Here is a 20,108-nt window from a genome sequence, read left to right as displayed (position 1 = left end):
TTGTGTTTAATACAATTCTGGTAAATAAAATTCTACTAATGTGTATTTGATGTCTTTTTTAATAAAAAATTGAATGTGGGGGCGCCTGGGTGGCGCAGTCGGTTAAGCGTCTGACTTCAGCCAGGTCACGATCTCGCGGTCCGTGAGTTCGAGCCCCGCGTCGGGCTCTGGGCTGATGGCTCAGAGCCTGGAGCCTGTTTCCGATTCTGTGTCTCCCTCTTTCTCTGCCCCTCCCCCGTTCATGCTCTGTCTCTCTCTGTCCCAAAAATAAATAAACGTTGAAAAAAACAATGTAAAAAAAATAAAAAATTAAAAAAAAATTGAATGTGATTATAATTAAATACTTTGGTAAATTTGATCTAAAGAGTTTATAATGCTTAAATATTTAGAGCTATTTGTTTATTAAATTCACAAGTCCCGAATCGTCTCCTAATATTTAGAAGAATATCACTGAACAGGTTTTGTCATTAGTAAATTGAGCGTTGGACAATCATGTTTGTTGGTAGTTGGATCTTCTCCTATGCTCTCAAGCTCCTTACCCATTACGCAATGCCACAAACACTGAGAACTTTTTAATTTCACAGAGAGATCAAAAGAATTCAGGACCTCAGCTCTTGTACCATTTATCTTTGTTTTTGGTTTCTTGGCCTGTTTCCTTTTTGTTTTCTACTTTCTCTTCCTTGTGGGTATGTGTTTCCTCCACATTGCTAATAAAATTACAGGGAGTGTTTGAGATAATGGAAAAGATTGAGTTGTCAAATCAGACTCCCACAAAGTAGAGAACTACTAATAGGCTGTAGTAAAAATTTAAGCCGGGGTGCCTGGGTGGTTCAGTTAGTTAAGCGTCCAACTCTTGATCTCAGTTTAGGTCTTGATCTCAGTGTTGTGAATTCAAGCCCTGAGGTGGGCTGTGTACTGGGCATGAAGCCTACTTAAAAAAAAAAAAAAAAAAAAAAAAAAAAAAAACAAGCACATTAGTAATCCTGAGACACAGGTAGCACAGAGGTCCCAGGTCCTTTCTTGTTGTATTGGATACAGTCTGCCCAGATTAACACATGAATTCTTTAAGTAAAGTAAGTCTCTAAGTCCCTAGCTAGATTTTTTTTTTTTTTTTTTTGTATACAGAAGAGAGCTATTTTGGTCATGAGACATTTCATTTTATGCTCAGTGACTAATTTTTGTGTCACTTTCCGAAGAGCCACGATCCAGAAATAAATGAATCCTAAGACATGAGCAGTCCTGGACAGCCAGAACCGTCCTGATAAAAGTGTTCCCTGATACGACTCTCCTATTAGAAATATTGGTTTCTCTGCCAGTTCACCTGCCATTATCAGATTTATAATGAGATTTAGCTAGGTCACCCTCTGTCTTTCCCGGGGATGCACTTTTTGAAAGGAGAGACTGCTTTGCACACCCGCTGCTGGCTTATTTGTGCCCCAGGGCTTGACATAATACAACCCACACTCTAAGTTCTTCCCAAATTGACTGTTCTTCATGTTCTTCTGGACCCGTCTGCTCCAGCTACGTCGTGGTTATTTAGTCCTTAATGCCACAAGGCAATACCAGTTTGAGGTTAGCTTCAGGTGACCTCAGTTTTCGCCCTACCAGCTGAATGACTCTTTCTTCGCATCTTCCTTTCCTCTACCGTAAAACAAGAGGGTCATAACAGACGGTTTTTAAAGAGGCTTTGATTTATTCTATTCATTGGATACATACTCTTTTTTTTTTCTTTCATGACAAGCAAATCCCTGTTACTTCAGGTCACTTTCCAGTGGCGACCTCCCACTCCAGTCTTCAGCTGACGGCTCAAATTTACAAGCAACAAATTTAAAAAGCCTCATCCTAGCTGCATCTCATTTTATTCCAGTGATTTATTGGATAGTCTACCTGGATACTCTAGATTTCAGAAACTGATAAAATGATTTGATGGCTTTCCCCCCACCCCCTTCCTTTATATTCTCTGAGTTTGTTAGAGACAGGCAGTTTATTTCCTTCCTATTTGGCACATTCATGAAATGGCATTAAGTAATAAAATGAATAAACTCTTAGAGAATCCAGATATCATATATTTGGTAGCTGGTTGATAGTGTATCACAGGATTTGTGCTATTTAGTAGTAATATCATCTACGTCGTCCTAAAATCAGTATGTCAGGGGGAAAATGAGGTAATAATTATGCTACCCCAAGGATTCCCTACGTTGTCATGTTGCAAAAAATTGTTGTAATTGTATGTGGTTGCTGATATCTTCCATAAGTGTGTACCATGGTGTCTTGTCGATTAGCAATAACCATTCATTAATCTTAATGTTTATAACTATTTTCATGTACAGTTAATGGTGGTGGCCAGTTAAGACATACCTTAAAATGTAGCAGGATGTGATTCTCCATATGACATTTCTAATTACAGCCAGAGTAGGCTGATTACAGCCCTCCTAGACATATTTAAAAAGCTTCAAATCTAGAAACACATTTTGTTTGGACAACTGAGAAATAACAGTGACAGAGGAGCAGCCTGCTGGGTAGCAACTGGAAAAGCAAAGAGCTGAGAAGTGCATAAAATCCACCAAAAAAAAAATGTTATGTGTTTTAGCTGTCTTAACGTTTTACCTGTTTCACCTGAAGCTTCTGTGTTTCCCTCTGTGACTACCCCACCTCTCCTTTTGCTTGATCCAGAAACCTTGGACCTTTCCTCCTCTCATACCCCAGATCCAACCCAAAGGGAATGTCAGAGAAAACCAGAGGCAGACAGAGGTTAAAATGGCGAAGGAAAATTTTATTCAGGATAATTGCAGTAAGGGAGAAGACACCTCAGTGTAGAACTGAGCTCCGTTTCTTTCCTTTACTTTTTATGTTTAATATTTTTGAGAATAAGATCAGAGGGGGTTAAGAGAGAAAGAGAGAGAGAGAGACAGAGAGAGAGAGAGAGAGAGAGAGAGAGAGAGAGAATCCAAAACAGGCTCAGACCTGTCAGCACAGAGCCAGACACAGGTCTCAAACTCACAAACCTTGAGATCATGACCTGAGCTGAAGTCAGACACTTAACTAACTGAGCCACCCAGGCATCCCATGGCCTCTGTTTCCAATACAACAGGGACAAGTGGGGATTTATGGCCAGGAAGCAGGGGAATCAGTGGATGGAAAATTTACCAAGAAAAGACATGAAATCTAGGAAGAATTCTGGCTGCATCAACCTAAGAGGATTTCTGCTGAAAGCTGGTCAGTTTGACCAGATACCATTCTTTTAACCATCCTACTACTACTATTTTTATTCCTTAGGCTCCATTTTATGATTAGTATACGGTTAGATAGAATGGATTCTTAGGATTTCAATACTATCAGGGCTCACCCAATGTGGAATACTAAGGCAATATCTTTGTTACAAAATGCCTAGGGAACTTGAAAAGTTCCCCATGATAATAGGTAGGTAGTCTAAGTTATATGGTGCCCAGAGGCAAGAAGAAGAAAATAAGATCATGAAATGACAGGCCCTGGGATGAGAGTCTCTATAATTGAGGTGATTGTGTTTGCTTTCTCTTTCTCCTCCATTGTCCCCAGTTTATTATTTGGGAAAGTGGCTTGTTATGGAGATGATAAAACTGGGAAATATGTAACATATATAAAGCTGTCTGAAAGTGTATTATTTGAGCTGGGCTTCAGTTATTGTGGGATATGTCTTAATGATGTGAAGTAGCATGGTGAAGCCAATAATGTGCTTTTAAATATTGGAAGGCAACCAGCCTTTGTTTTCCTCTCCTCCTCCTTCTCCTCCTCCTCCTTTTTAAAAGGTACAAGAATATTTACCGAAGCACACACATGACGGCAAAAACAAAGCAAATCACAACAAAGCCCTACAAAATTGGAAACAAAATTAGCGCCCATCAATCAATAATGGCTGAATCTACTTTGGTGTATCACCACTGCTGAATACAAGACAAATAAGAAAGCGTACCGTAACAAATAGAACCAAGAAGCAGGTATGTGAATTCAATTATCTTCCATTAATCCAGGCATTAAAGACACTGGAGATGTGTAAAATATCACTGTTTTTTAAGTTTATTTATTTATTTTGAGAGAGTGAGAACGTGCACATGTGTGTGCACACATGCAAGCAGAGGAGAGGAAGAGAGAGAGGGAGAGAGAGAATCCCAAGCAGACTCTGCACTGGCAGCACACACCCCAACAAGGGGCTTGATGTCATGAACCGTAAGATCATGACCTGAACCAAAACCAAGAGTCAGATGCTTAGCCGACTGAACCACCCAGGTGCTCCTGTACAATGTCACTCTTAACATTGGTTTTTGTTTTTGAAACTAGAGGCATTTTTTATTAAATATATTGGTTGTGTTAACATGTATAGGTCTATTGTTATTTTAAGTGAATTAATGCATAAGTATTTTGACAAAAATTTTCATGGGATAAAACTTATAAGAAAACTACAAATTTCAACAGAAGAAAAAGGCAGCAACCCACTAGAAAAATTGGCTAATGGACTGAGAAGTTTTCACAAAAAGACTATCCAAATGACCTATTATATAAAGAAGTCCTCAATTTTATTATTTAAAATATATATAATAATCATAGCAGTACTGCACCAATGTTAATTTCTTGGTTTTTATTATTGTCTTAAGGTCATATAAGATGCTAGCATTAGGGGAAGTTGGATAAAGGGTATGCAGGAATTCACTATATATATATTTTTGTTTTATGGAGGCATGGTTCAAAAACAAAATTCTATATATTTAATGTGCACAAACTGATGTTTTGATATACGTATGCATTGTGAAATGATCCCAACAATTTAGTTAATTAACATGTCCATCACTTCACATCATTATCTCTTTGTGTGTGTGTGTGTGTGTGTGTGTGTGTGTGTGTGTGTGTGGTGGGAATACTTAAGATCTACTCTCTTTGCAAATATATCAAGCATACAATACATGATTATTAATTACAGTCACTATGCTGTACATTAGATCTCCAAATGTATTTATCTTCTGTAACTACAATTTTGGCCAACATGAAATCCTTTGAGGAAATCCTTTGAGGAACATCTCCTCATATACTCCACCCTTAACTCCTGGAAGTCACCATTTTACTCTTTGCTTCTGTGCATTTGTCTGTTTCAGATCCCACATAGATGAGGTTATGCAGTACTTGCTTTCCGTGTCTGGCTTATTTCACTTAGTATAATGTCCTCCAGGTTCACCTCTATTGCCAAAAATGTCACAATTTCCTTCCCTTTAGGGATGAAGAGTATTTCCTTTTGTATATATACTACAACTTCCTTATCCATTCATTCACTGACAGACATTTGGGTGGTTTTCGATAATCGGTTATTGTGAGTAATGCTACAAAGAGTATGGCAATGAAGAGATCTCTTTGAGATTCTGATTTCATTTCTTTTGTGTAAATAATCAGAAGCAGGATCTCTGGATGGTATGGTAGTTCTATTTTCAATTTTTGGAGGAATCTCCAAATGTTTTTCCACAATAGCTGTACCAATTTACGTTCTCACCAACAGTGTACAAGAGTTCCTTTTTCTCCACATCTTCTCCAACACTTGCTATTTTTTGTCTTTTTGATAATAGTCATTCTAACAAGTGTGAGGTAATATCTCATCATTTTGATTTGCACTTCCCTTATGATCAGTGATGTTAAACACTTTTTTCATATATCTGTTGGTCTTTTGTAGGTCTTCTTTGAAGAATTATCTATTCAGGTCTTTTGCTCATTTTTTACATAGGGTAATTTGGTTTTTGGTTTTTGGTTTTTGCTATTGTGCTGTTTGAGTTCTTTATATATTTTGGATATTGACCCCTATCAGATATATACTTTGTTAATATTTTCTCCTATGCTGTAAGTGACCTTTTCATTCTGCTGATTGGTTTTTTCCCCTCTGCTGAAGCTTTTGCAGTTTGATGCAATCCCACTTGCCTATTTTTGCTTTTACGTTTGTGTTTTCAGTGTCATATCCCAAAGCATCATTGCCCAAACCAATGGCAAGAAGCATTTTCCCTCTGTTTTGTTCTGTTCTTTTCTAGTAATTTTACTCTTTCAGGTACTACAGTTGTCTATTATCTACTTTGAGTTGTTTTGTAAATATGTGCGATAAGGGTCCAATTTCATTCTTCTGCATGTGGATATTCAGTTTCCCCAACACTAGCCCCATCTTCTTCAGTTTTCTCTGCTGATACCATAGATCCCACAGCTGCTGAGGGGCAGCTGCAGCTACGAGGAAGAGACACAGGTGTGCACAGAGAACAGATTGTTTTGGAACCTCAGGGAGAAATGGCTCGCTTAACTGGAGAAAGGCTTTTATGGAAGACTTCCGGCAGAAAGAATAAAAAATGATGTTAAGATGAGTCAAGAGAGGAAGGAAAGATGCATTGTAGGCAAGGGGGCAGCATGAACCAAGGAATAACAGGCAAGAAACCCTACGTAGGATGTGGAGGAAATACCTAGATGTTCCATGTTGCTGGGGTTCTAAGTCAAGCAGGAAGCATGATATGTAAGATACGAGAGATTGCAGGGTTTCCCATATCCTTCTCCTTCCTTCCTTTCTCCAATCTGCTCTCCTATGTATGCTCGCTCTGGATGATTTAATCTGTACCTGTTGATTCAACATCTATGTCTCTCATATTCCTGTATTTCTAGCATCAACTCTCATTTCCTTTGTCTTCTAGGCTCAATGATGTGAGCATTTTTTTTCTCAAGCAGTGACTTGAACACGGGCTCTTTCTGTCATGAGTCTCAATAGTGTCAGAGTCCTCTGCTTTCAGCTGCATGGATGTGTGTGTGTGTGTGTGTGTGTGTGTCTGTGTGTGTAAGTGACAAAGGTGTGGACCGTTAAAGATAATTTCAAGCCAGAGCTGAAAATGGCTTTCATTTCTTCTGTTCAATTCACTGATAAAACTTGTCGCGTCATGTCACCTGCATACAAAGGACTTTGGGAACTGTGACCTTCTTGTGCATCCAGAGGAAAATACAATAACCAGATAAATACATTGTTTCAGTCACATTACTTATAAATCATTGAAATTTAATAACAGGAACTTTGAACAGTACTTACTGCACAGTAAAAAATGTATTCAATGATAGATTTTTATTTATTTATTTATTTTTTATGTTAAATATAATTTATTGTCAAAAGTTTCCATACAACACCCATTGCTCATCCCAACAGGTGCCCTCCTTAATGCCCATCACCCACTTCCCCCTCTCCCCACCCCCAATCAATCCTCAGTTTGTTCTCAGTATTTAAGAGTCTATTATGGTTTGGCTCCTTCCCTCTCTGTAACTTTTTTCCCCCTTCCCCTCCCCCATGGTCTTCTGTTAAGTTTCTCAGGATCCACATAGGAGTGAAAACATATGATATCTGTCTTTCTCTGCCTGACTTATTTCACTTATCATAGTACTCTCCAGTTCCATCCACGTTGCTACAAATGGCCAGATTTCATTCTTTCTCATTGCCAAGTAGTATTCCATTGTATATATAAACCGCAACTTTTTAATCCATTCATCAGTTGATGGACATTTAGGCTCTTTCCATAATTTGACTACTGTTGACAGTGCTGCTGTAAACATTGGGGTACAAGTGCCCCTATGCCTCAGCATTCCTGTATCCCTTAGGTAGATTCCTAGCAGTGCTATTGCTGGGTCATAGGGTAGATCTATTTTTAATTTTTTGAGGAACCTCCACACTGTTTTCCAGAGCAGCTGCACCAGTTTGCATTCCCATCAACAGTGCAAAAGAGTTCCCGTTTCTCCACATCCTTGCCAGCATCTATAGTCTCCTGATTTGTTCATTTTAGCCACTCTGACTGGTGTGAGGTGGTATCTCAGTGTGGTTTTGATTTGTATTTCCCTGAAGAGGTGTGACACTGAGCAACTTTTCATGTGCCTGTTGGCCATCTGGATGTCCTCTTTAGGAAAGTGTCTATTCATGTCTTCTGCCCATATCTTCACTGGATTATTTGTTTTTCGGGTGTGGAGTTTGGTGAGTTCTTTATAGATTTTGGATACTAGCCCTTTGTCTGATATGTTGTTTGCAAATGTCTTTTCCCATTCAGTCGGTTGTCTTTCAGTTTTGTTGATTGTTTCCTTTGCAGTGCAGAAGCTTTATCTTGATGAGGTCCCAATAGTTCATTTTGCTTTTAATTCCTTTGCCTTTGGAGATGTGTTGAGTAAGAAATTGCTGTGGCTGAGGTCAAAGAGGTTTTTTCCTGCTTTCTCCTCTAGGGTTTTGATGGTTTCCTGTCTCATATTCAGGTCCTTCATGCATTTTGAGTTTATTTTTGTGAATGGTGTAAGAAAGTGGTCTAGTTTCATCCTTCTGCATGTTGCTGTCCAGTTATCCCAGCACCATTTGTTAAAGAGACTCTCTTTTTTCCATTGGATATTCTTTCCTGCTTTGTCAAAGATTAGTTGGCCATACATTTGTGGGTCCAATTCTGGAGTCTCTATTCTATTCCATTGGTCTATGTGTCTGGTTTTGTGCCAATACAATACTGTCTTGATGATTACAGATTTGTAGTAAAGGCTAAAGTCTGGGATTGTGATGCCTCCTGCTTTGGTTTTCTTCAATTTGGCTATTCAGGGTGTTTTGTGATTCCATACAAATTTTAGGATTGCTTGTTCTAGTTTTGAGAAGAACGCTGGTGCAATTTTGATTGGGATTGCATTGAATGTGTAGATTGCTTTGGGTAGTATTAACAATATTTATTCTTCCAATCCATGAGCATGGAATGTTTTTCCATTTCTTTGTATCTTCTTCAATTTCCTTTATAAGCTTTGTATAGTTTTCAGCATACAGATCTTTTACATCTTTGGTTAGGTTTATTCCTAGGTTTTTTATGATTCTTTGTGCAATTATGAATGGGAACAGATTCTTTATTTCTCTTTCTGTTGCTTCATTATTAGTGTATAAGAATGCAACTGATTTATGTAATTGATTTTGTATCCTGCTGAGTTCATGTATCAGTTCTAGCAGACTTTTGGTGGAGTCTGTCGGGTTTTCCATGTAGAATATCAACTCCTCTGCAAAAAGTGAAAGCTTGACTTCATCTTTGCCAATTTTTGTACCTTTGATTTCATTTTGCTGTCTGATTGCTGATGCTAGAACTTCCAACACTATGTTAAACAACAGCGGTGAGAGTGGACATCCCTGTTGTGTTCCTGATCTCAGGGGGAAAGCTCTCAGTTTTTCCCCATTGAGGATGATATTGTCTGTTGAATTTTCTTAAGTGGCTTTTATGATGTTTAAGTATGTTCCTTCTATCCCGACTTTCTCGAGGGTTTTTATTAAGAAAGGATGCTGTATTTTGTCAAATGCTTTTTCTGCATCTACTGACAAGATCATATGGTTCTTATCTTTTCTTTTATTAATGTGATATATCATATTGATTGATTTGAGAATATTGAACCAGCCCTGCAGCCCAGGAATGAATCCCACTTGATCATGGTGAATAATTCTTTTTATATGCTGTTGAATTCAATTTGCTGGTATCTTGTTGAGAATTTTTGCATCCATATTCATCAGGGATATTGGCCTGTAGTTCTCTTTTTTGCTGGGTCTCTGTCTGGTTTGGGAATCAAAGTAATGCTGGCTTCATAGAACGAGTCTGGAAGTTATCCTTCCCAAATGTATGGTCAACTAATCTTTGACAAAGCAGGAAAGAATATCCTTGTTACAGCCTTTAATTTAAAAAGGGAAAAAGTTGTTCCCTTTTTTGGAACAACTTGAGAAGGATAGGTACTATCTCTGCTTTAAATGTCTGGTAGAATTCCCCAGGGAAGCCATCTGGTCCTGGACTCTTATTTGTTGGGATATTTTTGATAACTTCTTCAATTTCTTTACTAGTATGAGTCTGTTCAAATGTTTTATTTCTTCCCATTTGAGTTTTAGAAGTGTGTGGGTGTTTAGGAATTTGTCCATTTCTTCCAGGTTGTCCAGTTTGTTGGCATATAATTTTTCATAGTATTCCCTGATAAGTTTGTATTTCTGAGGGATTGGCTGTAATAATTCCATTTTCATTCATGATTTTATCTATTTGGGTCCTCTCCCTTTTCTTTTTTGAGAAGCCTGGCTAGAGGTTTATCAATTTTGTTTATTTTTTCAAAAAAACAATTCTTGGTTTCATTGATTGGTTGTACTGTTTTTTTTATTTTTTTATTTTTATTATTTTTTTTAATTTTTTTAACGTTTTATTTATTTTTGAGACAGAGAGAGACAGAGCATGAAAGGGGGAGGGGCAGAGAGAGAGAGGGGGACACAGAATCTGAAACAGGCTCCAGGCTCTGAGCCATCAGCACAGAGCCTGACGCGGGGCTTGAACTCATGAACCACGAGATCATGACCTGAGCCGAAGTCAGACACTTAACTGACTGAGCCACCCAGACGCCCCTCTACTGTTTTTTTTTTAGATTCTATATTGTTTACTCCTGCTCTGATCTTTATTATTTCTCTTCTTCTGCTGGGCTTTGGGTGTCTTTGCTGTTCTGCTTCCAGTTCCTTTAGGTGTGCTGTTAGATTTTGTATTTGGGATTTTTCTTGTTTCTTGAGATAAGCCTGGATTGCAATGTATTTTCCTCTCAGGACTGCCTTCACTGCATCCCAAAGTGTTTGGATTGTTGTATTTTCATTTTCATTTGTTTCCATATATTTTTTTAAATTTCTTCTCTAATTGCCTGATTTACCCATTCATTCTTTAGTAGAATGTTCTTTAACTTCCATGCTTTTGGAGGTTTTCCAGACTTTTTCCTGTGGTTGATTTCAAGCTTCATAGAATTGTGGTCTGAAAGTGTGCGTGGTATGATCTCAATTCTTTTATACTTATTAAGAGCTGTTTTGTGACCCAGTATATGATCTGTCTTGGAGAATGTTCCATGTGCACTGGAGAAGAAAGTATATTCTGTTGCTTTGGGATGCAGAGTTCTAAATATATCTGTCAGGTCCATCTGATCCAATATTTCATTCAGGCCCTTGTTTCTTTATTGATTCTCTATCTATATGATCTATCCATTGTTGTAAGTGGAGCATTAAAGTCCCCTGCAATTACTACATTCATATCAATAAGCTTCCTTCTGTTTGTGAGTAATTGTTTTATATATTTGGGGGCCGCCGAATTTGGTGCATAGACATTTATAATTGTTAGGTCTTCCTGATGAATAGACACTGTAGTTATTATATAATGTCCTTCTTCATCTCTTGTTATAGCCTTTAATTTAAAGTCTAGTTTGTCTGATAGAAGTATGGCTACTACAACTTTGTTTTGACTTCCAGTAGCATGATAGATTGTTCTCCATTCCCTCACTTTCAATGTGAAGGTGTCCTCAGGTCTAAAATGAGTATCTTGTAGATAGCAAATAGATGGGTCTTGTTTTTTTATCCATTCTTATACCCTATGTATTTTGACTGGAGCATTTAGTCTATTTACATTCAATGTTATTATTGAAAGATATGGGTTTAGAGCATTGTGATATCTGTAGGTTTCATGCTTGTAGTGGTGTCTCTGGTACTTTGTGGTCCTTGCAACATTTCACTCACAGAGTCCCCCTTAAGATCTTTTATAGGGCTGGTTTAGTGGTGATGAATTCCTTTAGTTTTTGTTTGTTTGGGAAAACCTTTATCTCTCCTTCTATTTTGAATGACAGACTAGTTGGGTAAAGGATTCTTGGCTGCATATTTTTCCTGTTCATCACATAGAAGATTTCCTGCCATTCCTTTCTGGCATGCCAAGTTTCAGTAGATAGGTCTGTTACTACCTTATGTGTCTACATTTGTAAGTTATAGCCTGTTTATTCCTAGCTGCTTTGAGAATTCTCTCTTTATCCTTCTATTTTGCCAGTTTCACTATGATGTCATACAGAAGATCGATTCATTCAAGTTACATCTCAAGGGAGTTCTCTGTGCCTCTTGGATTTCAATGCCTGTTTCCTTCCCCAGATTAGGGAAGTTCTCAGCTATGATTTGTTCAAGTACACCTTCAGCTCCTTTCTCTCTCTCTTCTTCTTCTGGAATTCCTATGATATGGATATTGTTCCATTTAATTGCATCACTTAGTTCTCTAATTCTCCCCTTGAACTCCTGGAATTTTTATCTCTCTTATTCTCAGCTTCCTCTTTTTCCATAATTCTATCTTCTAATTCACCTATTCTCTCCTCTGCCTCTTCAATCCGTGCTGTGGCCGCCTCCATTTTATTTTTCACCTCATTTGTAGCATTTTTTAATTCAGCATGTCCATTTTTTAGTCCCTTGATTTCTGTAGCAATAGATTCTCTGCTGTTCTCTATGCTTTTTTTCAAACCCAGCAATTAATTTTATGACTATTATTCTAAACTCTTGTTCAGTTATATTGCTTAAATCGGTTTTGATCTATTCATTAGCTGCCGCTACTTCCTGGAATTTCTTTTGAGGAGAATTGTTCCATTTCATCATTTTGGCTAGTTTTCTGTCTCTTATGTGCTTTAAAAGCTTGTTGTGTGCTCTGCACCTGCGAGCCCTGCTATATTAAAGGATGGTCATACACTGTCCAGGGCCTGACCCTTCAGGAGGTGTTTTTTTTTTGAGATTGTTACTTGCTCTCTGTTGTTGTGACTTTGGTGACTTTATTACTCTACTCGTAGTGATATTTTGGACCCTCCACCAGGTGCGCTTTGGTTTGTTCCTTGGAGTAGCCCTTTGTGGCAAGATAAATTTTCTTTACCAAATATTTCCTTGTCTCATCTTCCTGTGATCTGCCTTCTTACCTTTTGAAGCACACTGACCCCCTCTCTCTTTCCTTAGCTCAGGATGGTATATAAGGCTCAATTGCTTGCTGTCTTTTCAGAGTCTCATATCCTTGTGGGGCTCCTGTACATAATTATGAGGGCTTTTCTACAATTAACTTGACTGACTATTGTGTTTCATCTGTTCAATGATAGATTTTAAAAATCTTATGTGGAAGTTCCACTTCTAGCCTAGTAAAGTAAAAGAGACTGGACTTAGCACACATCACCTCCCTCTCACACACTTGAAAAACAACTGAAAAACAGACAAAATACATGAAATTGGAGTTGTCAAGATAGTAATATTTAACAGAAAACAAACACAACAAGCTTTGGGAGGCCTGGGAATCTCCATTGGTGGAGCCTGAGGCTCTTGATCTCGAGGTTTGTGGGTTTGAATCACACATTGGGTGTGGTGGATCTTACTTAAAAAAAATCAAATCTTGGGGCACCTGGGTGGCTCAGTCAGTTGAGCATCTGACTTTGGCTCAGGTCATGATCTCGTGGTTTGTGGGTTCAAGCCCCTCGTTGGGCTCTGTGCTGACAGCTCAGAGCCTGGAGCCTGCTTCAGATTCTGTGTCTCCCTCTCTCTCTGCCCACCCCCCACTCACACTCTGTATCTCTGTCCTTCAAAAATAAATAAACAATTCAATTTTAATGAGCTTTAGTCTGTCCAGGGTCTCCAGAACATTAACTCTCACCAAGGGCAAAATAATTGCAGAGACTTTAACCCAGGCCCTCCTTCCCTATGTTCCATGCACCTGGCCTTTCTTTCTCAGGAAGTAAGAATCAATATTCACAGGACAGAGTAGCAGAAAATCAATAATAAAATTTTAGGCAATAAAAGAAGAGTCCAAATCAAGGCATCTGAATTCAGGCTCCTTGCTCAGAACCAAAGTACCTGATCTTTCCTTCAAAAAAGGCTTGATTTCATCAAGGCCAAAATTTGCTTACGAATTATTTGCATGTTTATGGGATGTGGAGATCGCTTCAGCTTGAGTCCCTGGAAGGAGATCAGTAGCTTGGCCTACGGACAATGGCTCTGAGCTGCTTCTCTCATGCACTAAGGTTCAGAGATCCAGCTGCACTCTCTACCTTGTGTTAGGTCACTAGCTCCCAGAGGTCCAAGGCCTTATTCTACTTAAGCCTCATTTCTACCCTCCCAGATCCTAAAGGAAATTTTCATCCAAAGAAGATTCTATGTCAAGCCAAAGACACCTGTCAATGAAAAAAAAAAAGCTAATTTTTCAACCAGCTGTACCATTGATTTCTGAAGGAGGAAATCATTGATCTCTCTGTGGATCTCTGCAGTGGAGAGAAATTTATTAAAAAAGAAAAATATGGCTCAAGTGTGAAAATCAATGCAGTTGAGAAGAAAAATGGACTAAGGGAGATTTTGCAGATATTTCTACAAAGAGGGAGAGAGAAATGACAACTGAGTTTCAGTGAAATACAAATATGAGGAGAAAATGAAATCACGTCGTTCATGTAGTTTAATTTCTAAGAAGAATGCCTTGAGGGAAATATTCTGTAGTTGTAATTCTAATCCTGAAGCAGATAAATATTCTAAGATTAAAAAAATGGGCCTCAACTTTAAATAAATAAAAGAACATATTTTTTAATGTATATGACATAAAACACTCCTCCAGAGTGTGACCTACTTTTATATATATTGATTTCATAGCTCCAAATAATGTATGGTTTCTTTTTTTTTTTCAATTGGCAAAAACATCATTAATACCCCCCCCCAAAGAATGGTAATATAATTGTCTTTTCTTCCATTTTGAGTTTTCCCAGAGTCTATCATGGAGCTTGATGTATTTTCACATAAGTGTTAGCCATAGAGACAGGACTCCAACCTATTCCCTGTATAGCAGAAAATACATCAAAGTGTCACACTTTCTATAACTTCAATCACCACTATGAGTGTATCAAGAAAGAAACAATTATGAAAATTTCTACCACATGGAAAAGAGTTTTAAACTCATGAAGTATAGGGATGCCTGGATGGCTCAGTCAGTTGAGTATCTGACTTTTGATTTCAGCTCAGGCCATGACCCCAAGGTTGTGGGATTGAGCCCCATGTCAGACTCTGCACTGAGTGGAGATTTCTTTCTCTGTGTGTCCCTCTGTCTCTCTCCTGCTCACTCACTCTCTCTGTAAAGTTAAAAAGAAATAAAAATAAAAAACCAAAAAAGAGCCCACATAATACGATATAAGACAAAGAACAAAGTGTTTGGAGGCAGAGAAACTTGGAACCTATGTCCACCTCTAAGAAGATGTGGATCGCAGAATGTTGAAGTAAAAACTTCCACTGATATCCTAACGTGGCAGAAGTTATATAAATACTAAAATACATTGTGAAACAGATCGCCCAAGTTAGATGACTCTGAAGATCTCTCCCACCCACAGCCTAGGCCCCTTGAGAGTATTAAAAGATCAGGAAAACAACAGATTGGTGAGGTGAGGAGGATTGCATTTGTCTGTTTCAGTCTCTGCTGTGAGTGCCACCATCCCACAAGGTGGAAGTTTGGGAGGGACAGGTCCCTCCTCTCAAACCCAGTGAATAGGTCCTCAGAAAGATTAATCAGTGACTTGTCCATATTAATAAGTTTGTTCTGCAGCTGAGAGATGAGAGTGGAATTAAATCCCAGCCACAAAAAGAGAGCTAGCATAAAAGAGAGCTAGCATGAGATCAGTTTCAGATCTAACCAGTGGGTCTATCCCGAAAAAATGGAGGCAGGCTACTGAATTCTTAGTCACTGCAGAAGTCTTGCAAAGCATTTGCTAAACGATCAACAGTGCATTGAGGCTTTAAAAAATTTCCAGGAGTGGGGCGCCTGGGTGGCTCAGTCGGTTGAGCGGCCGACTTCGGCTCAGGTCATGATCTCGCGGTCCGTGAGTTCGAGCCCCGCGTCGGGCTCTGTGCTGACAGCTCAGAGCCTGGAGCCTGTTTCAGATTCTGTGTCTCCCTCTCTCTGACCCTCCCCCGTTCATGCTCTGTCTCTCTCTGTCTCAAAAATAAATAAACATTAAAAAAAAAAATTAAAAAAAAAAAAATTTCCAGGAGCGATCACCAACAATTGGGGTGGGAGAAGCTATCAGAGAATCACATCCCAATTTCAGCACTATTTAAGGTAAATAAAACAAAAATTAATAATTTTCATATTTTATGGCAATAACTAATTTAAAGATGTAATAATCAATCCCCAAGATGATTTTTAAATTGCAATACCATAACTTTAAACTACTTAACAAGGTAACAGTGAGGGGGTGTTAACATAACAACATAACATGACGCATAACATAACATAATATTAATGTTATGTATGTATGTACACATACATAAGAAGAGCCAAACAAGGAAACTTCAATAAATGGAAAGTCATACCAGAAGTCATACTTCTGCTTCTTGAGCAGAACAATGTTGTAATTATCACAAATCTTCAGAAGTTCACTTATACTTTTAAACTAATCTCAATAAAATATTAGACACCCCCCCAAACTTTCATGCTTATATGAAGTAGTAAGAGGTTAAACCAGCTGAATAGATAAAATACTTTTATTTTTATTTTTTATATATTTTTTCTTTTCAAATTTTTATTTAAATTCTAGTTAGTTAACATAAAGTGCAATATTGGTTTCCATAGTAGAATTCGGTGATTAATCACTTACATACAACACCCAGTGTTCATCTTAACAGGTGCTCTCCTCAATATGCATCACTCATCTAGCTCATCCCCCCCCCCCCACATCAATCTTCAGTTTGTTCTCTAAAAGTCTCTTATGTTTTGTTTCCCTCTTTCTCCCCCCCACCCCCGCATATGTTCATCTGGTTTGTTCCTTAAATTCCACATTTAAGTGAAATCATATGGTATTTGTCTTTCTCTGACTGATTTATTTTTCTTAGCATAATACACTCTAGTTCCGTCTACATTATTTTATTGCAAATGGAAAGATTTCATTCTTTTTGATGGCTCAGTAATATTCCTGTGTGTGTGTGTGTGTGTGTGTGTGTGTGTGTGTGTGTGTACCACATCTTCTTTATCCACTCATCAGTCAATGGACATTTGGGCTCTCTCCATAGTTTTGCTATTGTTGATAATGTTATTATAAACATCAGGGTGCTTGTATCCCTTCAAATCTGTAGTTTTGTATCCTTTGGGTAAATACCTAGCTTCCACACTATTCTCCACAGTGACTGCACCAGTTTGCATTCCCACCAACAACGCAAGAAGTTTCCCTTTTCTCTTCATCCTCGCCAACACCTGTTGTTTCTTGTGTTGTTAATGTCAGCCATTCTGACAGGTGTGAGGTGTTATCTCATCATGGTTTTGATTTGTATTTCCCTGATGATGAGTGATGTTGAGCATCTTTTCATGTGTCTGTTAACCATCTGGATGTCTTCTTTGGAAAAGTGTCTATTCATGTCTTCAGCCCATTTCTCAACTAGATTATTTGTTTTTTGGGTATTGAGTTTGATAAGTTCTTTATAGATTTTGGATATTAAGCTTTTCTCTGATATGTCATCTGCAAGTATCTTCTCCCATTTGGTAGGTTTCCTTTTAGTTGTGTTGATGTTTCTTTCTAAAATAACATTTTTAAAGCAAGGTTGACATAATGGAGCCTGAGGACTCAGTTGAAACTATAAATGACATTAAAATATGCCATAAAACTATCATAAATTTAAGCATGGTAAATGGATGACACTGAATGAAGAAATAAGCCCATGAAGTAAAGTAGTTAACTTAAAAAAAAAAAACAAGAATACATCAAATGAATTAAAGTATTTTAAATCAAGTATCATAATAAAGTGACAAGGAAGGGGAAGATTATTTAACAAATAACACCATAACTATTAAGTCAATTATTTTTTTAAATAAATTTTTATCTTCACATATTATTCGAAAACAAATTCCAGAATGATTACAGTTTTAAAATAATGGAAGAAGTCATCAAGGTAAAACTCAACAGATTTGATTGCAAAATATTTAGTAAGTCTTTATTTCAAAGGTATTATAAGCATATTTAAAAGATAATCAACAAATGGAAAAGTAAATTTGCAAAAAAACTTTTTGCCAGATGCAAGGTTAATATCTACACTTTCTAAAGACTTACGAAATTGAAATTAGAGACCTTAATTTCCCAGTAGTCAAATGATAATTCACAAAAGAGAATATACAAATAACTAATAATCATATGAGAGACTTTCAACTTAATAATCAAAGAAATTCAAATTAAAACAACGGGACATCATCTTCACCTTTAAAATTAGCAATTATATTTTTGTAAGGTTGATGAAATATAAATTAGTACTTGTCTGCAGATTTTTCATTCATTTATCATTTTATTTATCCACTAGACAAATATTTGTTCAACACTTACTATAATTAAGGCTCATGGCATTGGACTTATAACTACATCTTTCATCTCCAGACTTTCTTCTTGTTTTTGCCTTCCACTTGGCCCATCATCTTCTTTTAGATGAATTTCAATTTACTTTCAATTGTACCCCTATGAAACTTGCTGGCTTTCTATCAGACACACACAGAAGATATCTCCTTCATACTAGAGAGGCAAAGTGATTGTGTTAGTTGGTCTGCTGCCTTAAAAAAAACTACCATAACCTTAGTGGGTTAAAAAAACAAAAAATTCCCATTTTACAGTTCTGGAGGTCAAAAATCAGAAATGAGTCTCACTGGGCTAAAATCAAAGTGTTGGCAAGTCTGCATTCCTTTCTGGAGACTCTACGAGAGGATTCATTTTCTTGCCTTTTCCAGCTTCTAGACGCTGCTCACATTCCTTATGGTTCAAGGTCCTCTTCCATATTCAAAGCCAGTAATAATCAGTTGAGCCTTTCCCATGATGCCATCTGTCTGATCCTGATTCTTCTGCTTCCCTTTTCCCCATTTAAAGGACACCTGTGATTATATTGGAACAGTCAAGATTGTCCAAGCTAATCTCTTTAATAGAAGATGATTAGAAATTTAATTCCATTCATAACCATAATTCCTCCTGGCCATGTAATATAGTCACAGGGTTCTGAGATTAGGACACGAACATCTTTCGGGACCATTATTTTTCCTACCGCAGTGCTATATTAGGTGGCGGCGGGGGGTGGGGTTGGGTGAGGTTATTTAGCCATATAGTTTTGGTTTTGGATTTTTACTCTTGTCACTTACGTTCTATATTTGTGACATGGTGCAAGATTCGTAACTTCTCTTAGCTTTTCAGGCTTCATGCCTACAATTAAAAAAACAACCAAACAAGCTATTATAAAGATTAAAAATATGTGTAGCACACAAGGGGTGCATGGGTGGCTGAGTCGGTTGAGCATTCTTGATTTCGGCCCAGGTCATGATCTCATAGTCATGGGATCAAGCCCCACTTTGATCTTAGGATTCTCTCTCTCTCCCTTTGCACCTCTCCCCAGCTTGCTCTCTCTCTCTCTCTCTCTCTCTCTCTCTCTCTCTCAAACAAAAAGCAAACAAACAAACAAAAGATACGTGTGGCACACAGCAAACTTGTAATAAATGATGATTATTATAATTATTGAAAAAAACGTACTAACACTTCAGCTTCAATACCACTTGCATTTCCACTGGATCCGTTTGTACACATCCAATGAATCAAATGTTCATTTCTGTGGCATCTGTCTGATCATACAACAAACAATCTAACACCAATTGCATTGTGTCAATGCCCCTTAAATTAATTTCATAAATGCAGATACTATTTTCATTGTGAACTTTAAATATCTGATCATCAAGTTATTCTTAAAACACCTGAAGTATTATATACTATTTTGTTGTCCAGGTGATTTAAATGTAAAAAAAACATAAATTTTATGAAACTGGAGAGGTTATTCAAGCCATTAACTGGAGCTAAAGAATGATTTTAACATGGTTATTGTGAGAGACGACCAAATACTGTGCTAATTACAGACATGTAACTAGTTGAAGTAGCATAGGGAGTGATATTTTGGGAGTTATTCATTGTCACAGAACACCTGACAATAATTTCTTTTTTTTCTGATACAAAATTCTTTATTAAAATTTATCTTCAAGTTAGTTAATAGACAGTGTATTCTTGACTTCAGGAGTAGAAACCAGTGATTCATCTCCTACATATGACACCCAGTGATCATCCTGAAATGTGCCCTCCTTAATGCCTATCACCCATTTAACCCTCCTCCCACCCACCCCTAGCAACCCTCAGTTTGTTCTCTGTATTTAAGCATCGCTTCTAATAGTAATTTCTTATCAATCTGTACATACTTGCTCATCATTGCTCCCCCTACTCATTTTAGCTAAAGGAAAAATGTATTCAAGGAATATGAATTTATG

General features: G+C 37.6%; 1 long non-coding RNA gene across 2 annotated transcripts in view; it reads left to right on the top strand.

The window, feature by feature from the left end:
* LOC109502641 overlaps positions 1-20,108 on the top strand; it is a 139,190-nt gene that overhangs the window by 112,968 nt on the left and 6,114 nt on the right. For both annotated transcript variants that reach the window (XR_006583110.1, XR_002745040.2), the window contains exon 4: positions 3,786-3,974. This is a non-coding gene — a long non-coding RNA (uncharacterized LOC109502641). The remainder of the gene's footprint in view (positions 1-3,785; positions 3,975-20,108) is intronic.

The sequence above is a fragment of the Felis catus genome, chromosome C1 (assembly GCF_018350175.1).
Source record: "Felis catus isolate Fca126 chromosome C1, F.catus_Fca126_mat1.0, whole genome shotgun sequence".
NCBI lineage: Eukaryota > Metazoa > Chordata > Mammalia > Carnivora > Felidae > Felis > Felis catus.
Note: the sequence above shows the minus strand (reverse complement) of the source record. Positions and strands in the feature narration are given on the sequence as shown.